This window comes from Equus asinus, chromosome 27 (genome assembly GCF_041296235.1).
Source record: "Equus asinus isolate D_3611 breed Donkey chromosome 27, EquAss-T2T_v2, whole genome shotgun sequence".
Classification (NCBI taxonomy): Eukaryota; Metazoa; Chordata; class Mammalia; order Perissodactyla; family Equidae; genus Equus; species Equus asinus.
The window spans coordinates 15,522,578-15,536,157 of NC_091816.1; the positions used below are offsets into that span (position 1 = coordinate 15,522,578).

At 39.0% G+C, this 13,580-nt stretch overlaps 1 long non-coding RNA gene across 1 annotated transcript in view; it reads left to right on the plus strand.

Annotated features, from left to right (window-relative positions):
* Positions 1 to 12,485, plus strand: part of LOC139042306 (uncharacterized) — a 39,689-nt gene extending 27,204 nt beyond the window's left edge. The window contains exon 3 of the long non-coding RNA XR_011498875.1: positions 11,125 to 12,485. This is a non-coding gene — a long non-coding RNA (uncharacterized lncRNA). The remainder of the gene's footprint in view (positions 1 to 11,124) is intronic.
* The last annotated feature ends 1,095 nt before the right edge of the window (positions 12,486 to 13,580 follow it).

Genomic DNA, 13,580 nt, shown 5'->3' on the forward strand with positions numbered 1-13,580 from the left:
GGTTTACCTTACCCTAGTCCTAACATTCTCTGACACACATCGCCACAAGAAGGCTTACCATCTACATGCCAGTTCTTTAAAAAAGCACTCAGAGATGTACCTGAACAGACTGAAAGAAAAATCAGAGAAAAAGTTAAAGAATGGGGGAATTGTAGTAAATAACAAGACTTTAAACATTGAAGCCAGTTAAACATAGAGGTTAATCTAAGGAAAATATTGTAAGCAGTTCTTGGAAAAGACATATGATGTTTAAAAAAAAATAGAGGGAGGTTAGTGGCTATGAACAACCCCTTAGTTTATTTATTAGATATCTATTAAACAATCTAAATATGAATCCTTGTGGTGAATATATTTTAAAGCAGACTAGCAATTTGCTGTCTCTCTTTATTGACCTAATCACAGTCCTTAGATTGTCTCCTCTGTGTGATCTCACTGTATGGAGGTGAAATGTGTTGCTGAGAGTTGAAATGATAATAAAAGTTCCTTAGTTTTTATCCAGGAACTAAAGAGGCTGCCAGGTAGGATTTTGCATCTGCCATTTTGATGTTTGTTTTCTGTGATTACGTCTTTTTGTTCCTCTTTTCCTCCATTACCAACTTTTGTGTATATATATATATATACTGTCTTTTATATTTACCTATTTTTTAAATATTTTACCTTTATATTTACCTATTTTATTTCCTTTTATATTTACATTACCTATGTAGTTAATTTTACTAGTGCTCTCTATTTCTTCATGTGTATTCAAGTTACTGTCAAGAGACTTTTAATTTTAGTCTGAAAGACTTCCTTCAGTATTTCTTGTAGGGTAGCCATGCTAGCAACAATTCTCCTAGTTTTTACTTGGCTGGGAATGTCTTAATTTATTCTTCATTTTTTAAAAATAGTTCTTCTGGATATAGAATACTTGGTTGACAATATTTTCTTTTGAATATGTCATCACAGTGCCTTCAGACCTTCCTGGTTTCGGATGAGAAATCAGAATTACTCTCATTAAAGATCACTTGCACATGACAGGTTGCTTTTCATGTGCTGCTTTCAAGATTGTCTCTTTGTCTTTGTCTTACAATAGTTTGATTATGATGTGTTTATGTGTGGATCACTTTGAGCTTATCTTACATCTCAACACTCAGCCACAGTTGGCAAATCTGCTTTAACATTTACTTCCTATTTGTGCAGAGCCTCAAAGTCAGCCATAGGTCTTTCTTGAGCATGTGCACAGCCTTAAATATGCACAGGCATTGTAGATCCTCAGGAATATGTCAGAACTTTTCAAAGCCTTTGTGGACATCTCATTCCTCAGTTTTTCCTTTTAGACTTTTTAATTAGCCTATTATTTGCCTCAACTGTTATCCAATACCTCAGACAGCCATGAAGTCAAACAATTGCCTCTAATTGTTTTCAACAAAAACCCCAGGAGAAAAGGCTTTTGCATTGGGTGGGCTCTGAGTCGGGTGAAATAAAGAAGCCTTGTAAATGGAGCCTTCCAGAGAACCACAAGACAGATCAAATAATGACAATTATCTGGAAATGAGGCTTTAAATACAGTCCACCCTTGTTCTGTTCCCTCTCATGCCTGCCAGGCTGCTGGTTTTCACTGTGATTGAGGCCATTGGTTCTCAAGGCTACTACAAAGCCGAAAAAGAGGAAATAGCAACAGAACATGTTAAACTGCCACAAAGCTCACTGTTTTTTACCAATATCCAGACATTTTTCTTGAAGAAAAGCCACCTGGATTGCTACAAGCCTTTGTCTAATTTCCAGAGTCTGAAAAAAGTTGATTCTGACCATTTTTGCCAGTTCTCCCATTGTATTCATGGAGGAGAGAGTTTTCAGAGATCCTTACTCTGTCATTTTCACTGATGTCACCCAAGCTTTGTTTTTTCATTTCTTCTCTCTCTATAATTTTAAAAGCTAATATTCAATTTTTAAAAGGACATAACACTAAAGACCACAAACCGAAAAAAATGGGACTTAATTTTCTAAAATCTTGGTTTTTGATAGAACCAATTATTATTTGATAATAATCTTTGCCTTTTTGAATGTGTGTAGAAAATCACTTACAGTAGAAAATCCTGGAGTGTGAAAGCAGAAGCCAGAGAACACTTTGTCCAAACTTCACCTCATTTTCCAGGCCAGGAGAGGACAGTTGCTTCTCCCAAGGTCACAGAGCAGGTTAGTGAGGGTCAATGTTAGAAGCCAGGTCTCTGATTCCCAGTCATATCTCTTTTCCAAATTCCAAATCACATTTCAAATTCATTATTTATGTAAGATTATTTGAAGTGGGACAAATGATGTCATAAGAGATTCTATAGCCTCTTTTCAAAAACTACCTGTTTTCTTCAATAACATGTTTTCCAAAATCCTGCAACTGACCTGACTTGATATTTCCTACTCATTTTAATATTCTAAGGTTGGAACATGATTTTGCTACATCATAACACTTTTGAATTTGTAGTGTAGCACTGTCTACTTTTACTTCACTGAGCTGGATTAAAAACTGGTCCTGGTGCCTGTTGGAAAACTATAAGCAATGTCTATGATTCAGATCCCTGACATTCTACTCTTTCCTATAAAAAATATTTTTTGAAGTTTATAACTCAAATTTCTAGGAAATTACCCGAAAAAGATGTTTCAGAACATTTCATTGCTTTTTATGCAGAAATCTTTGTAGCAAATAACTGACATAAAGAGAAGTAAGTATACCTAAGTGTATCCACAATACTAGGTCAACTAATATGATGGTTAATTTAACTGAATCAAATTAAATCCATAGCAATTTATTCAGCAACTAGTATGTACTATACACTACAGAGACAAAGAAATGAAAGGTGGTGTGGTAGAAAGAGAAATAAATGCAAGTCCTGCCACTAGCTGGTTATAGACCTTGGGAAAGTCTGTCTTTTGGTTTTAGCTTCTTCATAGTCACCTTCTATGATTTAAAAACTCAATCCCTTCCCTAAATGAGATTAACAATAATTAGCAGTCAAAACGAAGGAAAACTCACTTGCTCTTTTGTCGGAACTAATCATCACAAAGACCCTGCCAGTGTCCATGAGCTCAGAGAAGCCACTCCTACCTGCAGGAGGGGAAGAGTGAATGAAGGGAGGGAGCCTTGCCTGGTAGCTGTTCCAGGGCACTGGCTTCTGCAGATTGTGCAGTCCTCTTTGCTGCATCTCGAAAGACTCTCTGAACATTGGTTAGGCTGGGAAGTCTGAGCAAAGGGATTTGGGGGGCAGCTCAGTTGTCAGGGGTGCAATAGACTCTGGGGATAGAAATAACAAGGTGGTTACCTGTTCTCCATCAGGAGGCAAGAATAAGTTGTTTTCTGCCTTTCTTGCTCTCCAGTGAACCTAACAGTGGGCTCCATCTGTGACCTGTGAGTCAGAGAATCAGGCTCATTATTTCTGCTCTATAAAAACTCCTTCTGAATCCTGGTTATTTTAGTCATGCTTTTTGTACAGTTGAACATAAAATGTCTGAAGGGAGCTAAACCCACGCTAATTCTGAATGCTAAGTGGATGCACTTGATGTATAAAAAGGAGCATATTTCCAGGCTCCAGGGCATAATGAGCAGTTCAACACCAAGGTGGGGGATCAGCGATAAAAAAAACTAAATGTGTAAACTTAATTAGCATCATTAGCAAACTCGCCATATCCTATGCAACACTGATATTAAACCACCAACCAGAATAAATAAATCATGATCTAACATCCAACCAACCAGCAAAGAAAACAAAAAAACAAGAAAGGATCAAAACATAATTTTAATCGATTTTTTTTAGAGATAAAGCACTATGGTTTAATAACATAGTTACAAAATGAAGCTATTTAAAAAATAAGATCTCTGCCTATAAAAACGTATTTCTGATATTATGCTTAGGGTGGCAATGGCTACAAAAGCAACAAATCTTAGAGAAAGTAAAGATAAAGGTGTCAAATGCAAGTTATTATTCTTTTCCTTTTCTCCTTAAAATTACTATCTGCAGTCTCTTGGGGTTCTGAATGCTGAATTCTTTCTCCAGTTGATGGCGTCCTAGGCAGGCCTTACTCAGAGTACCTGATACATAGATCTGATCATGTACACTTCATTCACTCATTACGTTTTAAGGAGGGCCCACTACACATGAGTCACTGGGGGACCAGTGTCCAATGTCTGGCTTCTGGATCTAGCTCTTTTATAAATTGTGATTCTGAACTGGTTCCTTCACCTTTCTGAGCTTGAAATCCTTCATTTGTAAAACTATCTGTAAAATTACGGAGTGATGTTAAAGCATCTCTAGGTAATCTTTACCTACCTCTAAAATTACTTAATTCCATGTCACACAGAGGTAATACCAACATTATCTATAATAAGTTGGACACTAGAGTGACTCATTAACTCTCTCTGGCCACAAGGCAACTACCAAATACAGTTAGTTGTGCCCATGAGACTCAAATACCAACACTCAATGATACAAATTATTTTGTTAAGACACAGAAACATAATTATCTACAAAAAGTGATAATAATGACTCTGGCCATAAAGCTTGTGGTACTTTTCAATCAAATTAAGAAGTAGAATAGGGTAGCATTATAGAACTATCAGCAAGTCTTGTCTCTAACAAAGTATAATGGCCCACATGATATCTGTCAACTCATTCCAAGTTAATTTTTCATGATCCCTAGGTTAATGATTAATTTTACTGCCCATTATAGGTACGTTATTTTGCTCACTATACAGTAAAAACCCATCAAACTGATTTATGAATAGATCAGAAGAATTAGCATCTGTGAATTTGTTAAGGGTTCGTCAATAGCATAAGTTTGAGAAATTACCTCTGAGAGTGTGAAAGCAGTCATCGCTTTACCTTAATCTTCTTCAAGATAATAATAAATGTTACTTTAATAAATTATATATTAAAATAATATTTTGCCTTGTAGTGGCTAACTTCCTATTCCGAGAAATCTAGCAAAGGTATGGCCATACCCCATCTAGGAATAATCCTTGGGGAGATCTGCCTATGCCAGACTCATGTTCCTTCCTGGAGTGACAGGCCCTTCAGCAAGTTAGATGTCATTTTGCCCTTCAAACAGAAATCTCAACTTGGGGCCAGCCCGGTGGCGCAGCAGTTAAGTGCGCATGTTCTGCTTTGGCAGCCTGGGGTTCACCAGTTCGGATCCCGGGTGCAGACATGGCACCACTTGGCACACCATGCTGTGGTAGGCGTCCCACGTATAAAGTAGAGGAAGATGGGCATGGATGTTAGCTCAGGGCTAGTCTTCCTCAGTGAAAAGAGGACGATTGGCAGCAGTTAGCCCAGGGCTAATCTGCCTCAAAAAAAAAAAAAAGGAAGAAAGAAATCTCAACTTGTTTTAAAACAAAAGGACAATCTCAGAGGTTTACGCATATTGAACGTGTATCTATACTTTGTTATTTTCACATACATGGTAACTTCTGCTGCAGGAATACAGAAGCATATCCCAGATTCCATCCTGTGACTATGACTTGTAACTCTTCTTTTCGTCAATCGCATCCTTCTGATTATTTGCCTAATGAGCAAAGAGCTCATCTACACCACCCATGTTTATAATAAATAAGAAAAAAAATTTATCTGATGCTTGCTGTGTACCAGATACCTCCTAATTCCTTGCTGTCTGAATATTTGTTATAATAGCATGCAAAAAGCCCTTCCAAATCAAAGCAGAAATCCTGCTAAAATGAATCCAGGTGTGCATGTAAGTGAAAACATTGAAACTATGTGCAACATGTGTATGTGCACACACATGCACACATGCCTGCACAGACATGTGTCTGTTTGAACGTCTATACATGCATCTGTATCCTAGCTTTGTCTGCTGAGAAAGCTTAGAATGAATGATACCTCGGTAGCAATAAGTCTACCCAGCACCCGGATCATGGTTTCTTAAGAGTGTTGTCTGCCCTTCTTTCTTTAAACACCAGAGTGAGGTCCTGAAATTTACGACCCTCTCCCGCTCTGCTTTGCAGGGAGGCCACTAAGAAATGCAACCATGACGAAGAGCTAGTAAACAGCTGAGCTGAAATTTGAATGCGGCTCTATTTTACCCCAACGCCCAGCCTCCCAGCTACTAAGCCTTGATAACCTCTGACGAGCGCAGCCTCCCTCTTGCTTCCGATCAGCGTGGATGAGTTCATCTTGCTAGACTGTTCATTATTCGCTTCATGATCACTGATTCCTCCCTGTATCTGTGGGCAATCTCATTATCCAAATGGTTTAGAAGAACGAGAGGAAGCTGGTAGAGCAAAAGCTTGTATTTCAAAGTTATTTTTATGAGGTCTGTCATTTTATTCAACTTCTAAGAGCATGAGGTTTTTGGATAAAATACAAATCACAAGAAAGAAATCATGCACTTAAGATAAAAGCAGGCTCTTTTCAGAAATCCAACACAGGGAGTAGGATTCAAAATCTCCTTTACTTCTTTTCGAAGCAAACCCTAATTCTCGCCTAAATCTGAACTCTAACTCCCCCACTAAATCCTCTTGTGAATTTCATGTGAGCAAGAAATAGACTTCCAGTAAGCCACCAAGATTTGGGGGGTTATGTTCTGTGGTAGTTATCCTTCTGTAATTAATACAGAAATTGGAACACTGAAACGGAGCACAGCTTTTACAAAGACCTGAAAGTTCCATTTAGCATTCAGGGAGTGGGAGATGACGAGGCGTAGAACAGAGGCTGGTGACCTGGAGAGCCATGCTGAGCAGGATCAAAACTTTTAAACGGTGGCCTGGGACAACCTAGAAGGTAGTCTACCAGCCGCCAGCTGAAGCAAAGAGGCTGGAAAAGAAAGCTAGCAGGGAGTGCTGGCTGTTACAGGCTGTGATCACTTGACAGCGGAAGAAAGAGTGGGGCTCAAGCAAGAACTGGACAGTTTGCAAGCACAAATGACATGGAATAGTCTAGAAATTTTCAAGGCCTTGAGGGGTTGGAGAAGCTGACTGCTTCTAGACCTCAAACAGTGAAAAATAAAACCAAGAAAGATTTTGAATGACAAAGGCTCAGTAATGCCCCAACCCAACTCGACTGCATATTAGTGAAAATAAGTTTGTCTTCTGATAGGCCACTAAGATTCACGAGTTTTCTTCTTTCAGCAGTTAACGTACCCTTAGCTGGTACACATTCACTCTCATATTTACTCATTGGAACACCCGTTGTATACACACACACAGACACACCATTAGTAAACAGGCTCTGTAAGAACTGTACCTTAGCTGAATAAAATCATTTAGACTTTAATAGCTTTCCTGGCACTGTGAGCCTTTGTATTAATGACACTCAGTATTTAGTACTGAGATTTTTTTGTGATCCTTGATTTTAATATCCAGCATCTTCTCTTTTCTCAGTTGCTAAACCCGCTTGCTATCTGGAAAGTCAATGAATTCAAAAGTTTAGCTGCTTAGCAATGTCATAGATTCTGTTTTAATTTAGGGAGTAGAAAAGAGACATTTAGGTTGAAAAAATAAGTAAGAATCATCCTACTGCCATCTTTTTAAGGCTTTTAATCTAGATTGGGTAGGCCAGAGGCAAAAATGTTATAAAAGAAAATGATAACCACCATTTTTAATTTTAATGTTAGTGTTCTTGAGGCTCTGGAGTTGTCGTTGAGTTAATATTTTAAGGTAAAACATTCCTATCACAGTCATTTTGCTCTTTAAGTGAATAATAAAAACGGATTTTCCTCCTTCTATCTATTGTGGCTTTTAAACAGTAGAAAATGGGAAGAAATTTCGCAAATATATGGTTAATGTGATCAACATAGGTAGTCAAACTGACAAAAAATAAACTTTGAAGCCTAGATTATTCCAAATAATTTTTTAGGTAAAGACCACATCTTCATATTATTCTAGATACATAATAACTAATTCTGAGGCATGAATACAAAAAGAAAAAACATTTTGAATAATTTCCTAAATAAAAATGATCTTCATTAGGAAGGCAGCTTTAGCAGAATAGTGTCCATTTTTCTGAAGAGCAAATTCTTTTTGTCTTTTTGTGAGGAACGTTGGCCCCGAGCTAACATCTGTGCCAGTCCTCCTCTGTTTTGTATGTGGGTCACCGCCTCAGCATGGCTGACGAGCAGTGTAGGTCCGCACCCAGGATCCCAACCCGCAAACCTGGGCTGCTGAAGTGGAGTGTGCCAAAATTAAGCATTACACCACCGGGCCATCCCAAGAGCAAATTCTTACTAACATCATGTTATAAATTTTGGGGGGTTATACTTACCTTTGAAGATGAGTTTATTTGAATAGCTATACAGAAGTGATTCACTCTGTCTGGTCTCAGTTTATTAGTGTTAGAAGCAGCCGGAGAGTATGTCATACGTGAGACTTCCAGAATGTGAACACTCTCCACACCCTGCTGCTTTCTCTCTGGCCTGAGGCACTAGTTGGTCACCTGGGTTTTGTCTTTGCCGTCTACATGCTACACAGCCACCGGAGTGATCCTTCTAAAATAGAAGTCAAGGGCCGGCCCTGTGGCCAAGTGGTTAAGTTCACACGCTCTATTTCAGTGGCTCAGGGTTTCACCGGCTCAGATCCTGGGCACAGACATGGCACCGCTCATCAGGCCATGGTGAGGTGATGTCCCACATGCTACAACTAGAAGAACCCATGACTAAAATATACAACTATATACTGGGGGGATCCGGGGAGTAAAAAAGCAGAAAAAAAAAATGATTGGCAACAGTTGTTAGCTCAGGTGCCAATCTTTAAAAGAATAAAATAAAATAGAAGTCAGATCAGGTCCCTCCTTTGCTCAAACTCCTCCAGAGGCTCCCAATTGCTCCTGGAGGAAAAACCAGAGTTCTTACTACAGCCTCAGGGCACTCCAGGATACTACACTCCCTTGCCTCTCAGGTCTTCTCTTTTTCTGCTCTCTGCACTTGCTGCTGCCTTTGCTAGGAACATTCTCCCCAAGGTGTTCACATGGCTCACGCCCGCCTTCAAGTCTTAGCTCTGCGCCAGCTCTATGGTGCCTCTTCTGACCACGCACTTAAAATGCAACTTGAACTCTCCCCTCCCTTGCCCACCTCCTCCCACTGCCAACACCTTCCAAGCTACTCTTTTTTCTCTTCTTCCATAACATGTTTTACCTTCCAATACACCATGGAAACTTAATTATTATTGTTCATTGTCTCTGCATTCCACCCCCACTAGAATGTAAGCTCCGTGAGAGCAGGCGTTATTTATTTTGTTCACTAATATATTCCCAGTTCCTAACATTGCCTGGCCCACTGTAGGTACTCAAAATTATTTATTTGATGAAGGAATGAATAACTTGTTATCATTAATCCATTACACTTGTAAAATTAACATAATGCTTTATTTATACAGAGCACCTTGTTTATAGAAGACCCTGGCATATTTTTCTTTTTCTTTCCTTTGTCAAAATGGGAATATCTTTATGATTGCAAATAATTTTCCTGGTATCCTCATTTCTTAAACACCCATCATGGGTCATTTCTAAACTCCAGGTCAGCAGATACTGGTGTTTTCAGATATTTGCATCAATGCAAATATGTGAATTTCACAGACATCGTATTGACAATTTGATCTTTGAATTGATTTTTCTGTGCCTTCAATTTCTTTCATTCTACAGTGGGTACAATGTTTATAACAAGATGTTCCTTATGACTTGCAAAACTGTTTCTGCCATCCTGGTATTATTTTTTAAGTAAATGTTCTATGACAGCACAAAATGATGCTACAAATAACATTTTTGTTGTCGATGTTGTTGTTTTGTTTTACTCTCTTTTTCTTTGTAGGTTTTCCCTCTAGTCACTGGCTCTTAGGAGATCTGATGCTAGGAATAAAAGCCATTAAAGTATGTAATAATATTCCAGCATTTGGTTTTGCAAGAGGATTTACTATTTATTTGCATACATTCTCCAGAAGCCAGGTTTTATGTCGTAGTCAAGCTTACTGTCACTCAGAAAAGAAAAAAAATTGTATAACTTAATTTCTTCTGCAAAGGAGCATTATTAGGAAATACGAGGAAATTGTGTTCAATATGGCATGACAACACGTTTGGCTTCCTTGGGAGGTTTTTGTGAGTTGCAATCTGTCGTAAGAAGGAGCAGATTGGCTATAGTTTTCTAACAACCTGTAAACATCCCTTAGTGTTAGTCATTCTGTAAATAACCAGAAGAGATTTATCTTAAGTGCATTTGAGCCAACTAGATTTCCCTTCCTGGTTGTGATTGGCCCTGACTCTTTTGCCAAGGGAGATGTGTTTACTGGGCTCACAATGATACTAGGGGAAGTGGTTCCAGAACTAGAAAATTTCCATTTCCCCCGGGCTCTAAATTTTGAAGGGCTCCATGCCGGGGTTGAGAGTGTGGAAATTAATAAAAGAAACCGTAACTAAATTGGAGTCAAGGTGGCCTGTAGGGGGAGCTCTTACTCCTGTCATATCTGGTCAATTGCACCAAACAGGAAGAGAAGGACACCTGCATGTTGGACAGGAAGTACAACCCCTTTACTACCGAAGGAAGATGTCTCTCCCCGCTCAGCAATAGCCTAGCCAGTGGGACACCATTGCTGCCCTGAACTATTGCTTTCCCCCATGGACTTTGATTTAGAACAGCCCTTCTCTAATCTCCCTTTTTTTCTATAAAAGCAGTTCCCTTTCTTTGTTTGTTGGAATTTGCCTGTGGTATGCCATAGCATGCTCACCCCGAAATGCAATTCTTTTGGCTATTCCCAAGTCAACTCGTTTTGAGGCTTTTCAGGTTAACAAGAGAAGAAAGCTGTCAGTCATGGCTGGCTGTCTGCATATGCCTGGTTGAGACACTTCCTGCAGTCTTCTTTACCAATCTTTATGTTCTAGATTTCATTGAGCATAGGTTGTCTTTGATGTTTATTTTAGTCTGATATAACTAACCAAATGGCTAAGTTTGGGGAGGGGAGCTTTTCTGTTTTCTCTGAGCATAGAAATGTCCTAGGTGGGGAAAAGAACTTTGGATTAAGAACCAGAAGAACCTAGAATGATAGGCTGACTTGGTCAACATGACCCTTCAGGCTGAGGGTCTGAATCTTGTTTCAGATGATATTTCTATGGACCCACACAATCTAACACTTATCAACTTTTTCTCTTTGCCCTCCAGGAGTGGATTAAGCTGGAGACCCTGACTTGGAGTGGCCTGTCTCAATGCTTTCTCCATCACCAACACCATCCAGTATCACATCTTTCACTTACTGTCCAGTGCTTCAGAAGGGCTTCGAAATGCACTAAATGCTCTTCTACATAACTCCAAATAGGTTATTATGTTGTGAGCTCATTTGAGTTATGATTCCCAATTCCATTTAAAGACAATAACTTATTGACTCAGCATTAACCCAGCATTTCAGTTTATCCACGGTTACCTTATAACCAGGGATAATGAGTCACTGCCTGTTATGGACTGAATGTTTGTGTACCCCCAAAATTCGTATGTTGAAATCCTAACCCCCAATGGGATGGTATTTGGGAGGTAATTAGGGTGAGATTCAGTCACAAAGGGTCCTCATGATGGGATTAGTGACCTTATAAGAAGAAGAGGAGACACGAGACCTCTCTCCACGCTCTCCACATGTGAGAATACAATGAGAGGATTGCTGTCTGCAAATCAGGAAGTGAGATCTCACCAGACACTGGATCTGCTGGCACCTTGATCTTGGACTTCCCAGCCTCCAGAACTATGAGAAACAAATGTCTGTTGTTTAAGCCATCCAGTCTGTGATAGTTTGTTATAAAAGCTCGAGATGACTAAGACACTGCTCTTGCTCAGTTTCAGCAAGGCTTCCACCTTCTACCCAAATTTAACCATACCTCTCCTCTTCATTGGTCTCTCCTTGGTTCACTGATCGATGTCCCAAATTTTTACTTTGAATTTTTTCCTGGCATCTTGAGTCTATTTCAAAAACTGATGTTTTTTTATTTTCTACTGGTCCTCTCTGATGGCAGTTGCCTGTCTTCTGGTACTTCTTTGGATTTCCTCATTATCAGATATTGCCCAATCTACTAACCCGCCCCTGTGGGCAGGTATCCTCATCTCTGGGCCTCAGCTATAGCTGTCTCATCTACATCTCTATTAATTAAGCACCAATTATGTGAAATAACTGACAAGCTGAGCTATTGAAATATTCGGCATTAAGCGTGCCTAATGTCAACCTTAGATGGATGATCCTCACACTGCCTAGAATTGGGATTTTATCTAAAATATCTATTTCCCATAAATCATGATATAAAACAAATACGCAGTGCTCTGCATTTTGGAATTTCATGTATTCATATGTTGTATGCCATTTTGAAGATTAAAATTCTCCAAAGTTGAACAACTTGTCATGATTGTTGTAATATATCACTAGATTTTTCTAATTACATTAATAGAAGGCCCTATTTTAGGAACATAACCTTAGAATGGCTATTCTTAGTGAGCCATTACAGAAAGTTCTTTGTTGTGATTTCTGAAAAAAATTAAACAAATTCCAGTGCTATTAAACGGTTCAGAGTCTGTTTGTTGTTCCAATAACTAAGCTAGATCAAGAGAACTGTGGTTTTCTACACCCCTATAAATCAGTACCCCCAAACTGTTCATATACTGGCACACATGGAAAGTGATAAAATCATATGGCCCAGTGGAGAAAGCGGAGGAGTCTGCTCACAGCCTGAGATGAACGATCCCAGAGACTCTGGCCATCTAAAGTCTCCCTTACTAATACCAAAGGCCGAGGGGGTCAATAATTTGCGTACCTGTGACCTGTGCTATGCTGCACCAGATGAGAAACTCTATCATGTACCTAGGACTCAGGATGAAATCACAAAATTAAAATTACCCAGGTGCACGTGAAAAGATACACAACATCAAGAGTCATTCAGGAAATGCAAATCAAAACCACAATAGGTACCACCTCACACCCACTAGCATGGCTGGAAGAAAATAAAGTTAAAAAACAAAAAAAAAAATAACAAGTGTTTGCAAGGATGTGGAGAAACTGCGACCCTCATACATTGCTGATGAGAATGTAAAATGGTTCAACCACTGTGGAAAAAAGTTTGATAATTTCTCAAAAAGTTAAATATAGAATTGCCATATGACCCTGCAATTTCCCTCCTAGGTAAATAGCCAAAAGAATTGATAACAGGTACTCAAACGAGCACGTGTACACGTGTGTTCATAGTAGCACTAATCACAACAGCCAAAAGGTGGAAACAACCCAAATGCCCATCAACAGATAATAGATAAACAAATTGTGGTATAAACATTAAATGGGATATTATTCAGTTATTGAAAGGAATGAAGTACTGATTCATGCTACAATGTGAACGAACCTCCAAAAAATTATATTAAGTGAAAGAAGGCAGACACAAAATGTCACATACTTGTATGATTCCATTTATAAGAACTATCCAGAATAGATAAATCTGTAGCCACAGCACACGGATTAGTGGGTACCAGAGGCTGGGTGGAGGGAGGAGTGGGGAGAAATGGTAAGACTTTTACTTCGGAATGCTGGAAATGCTTTTGAACAAGACAGAAGTGGTGTGTGCACAACATTGTGAATGCACTAAATGCCAATG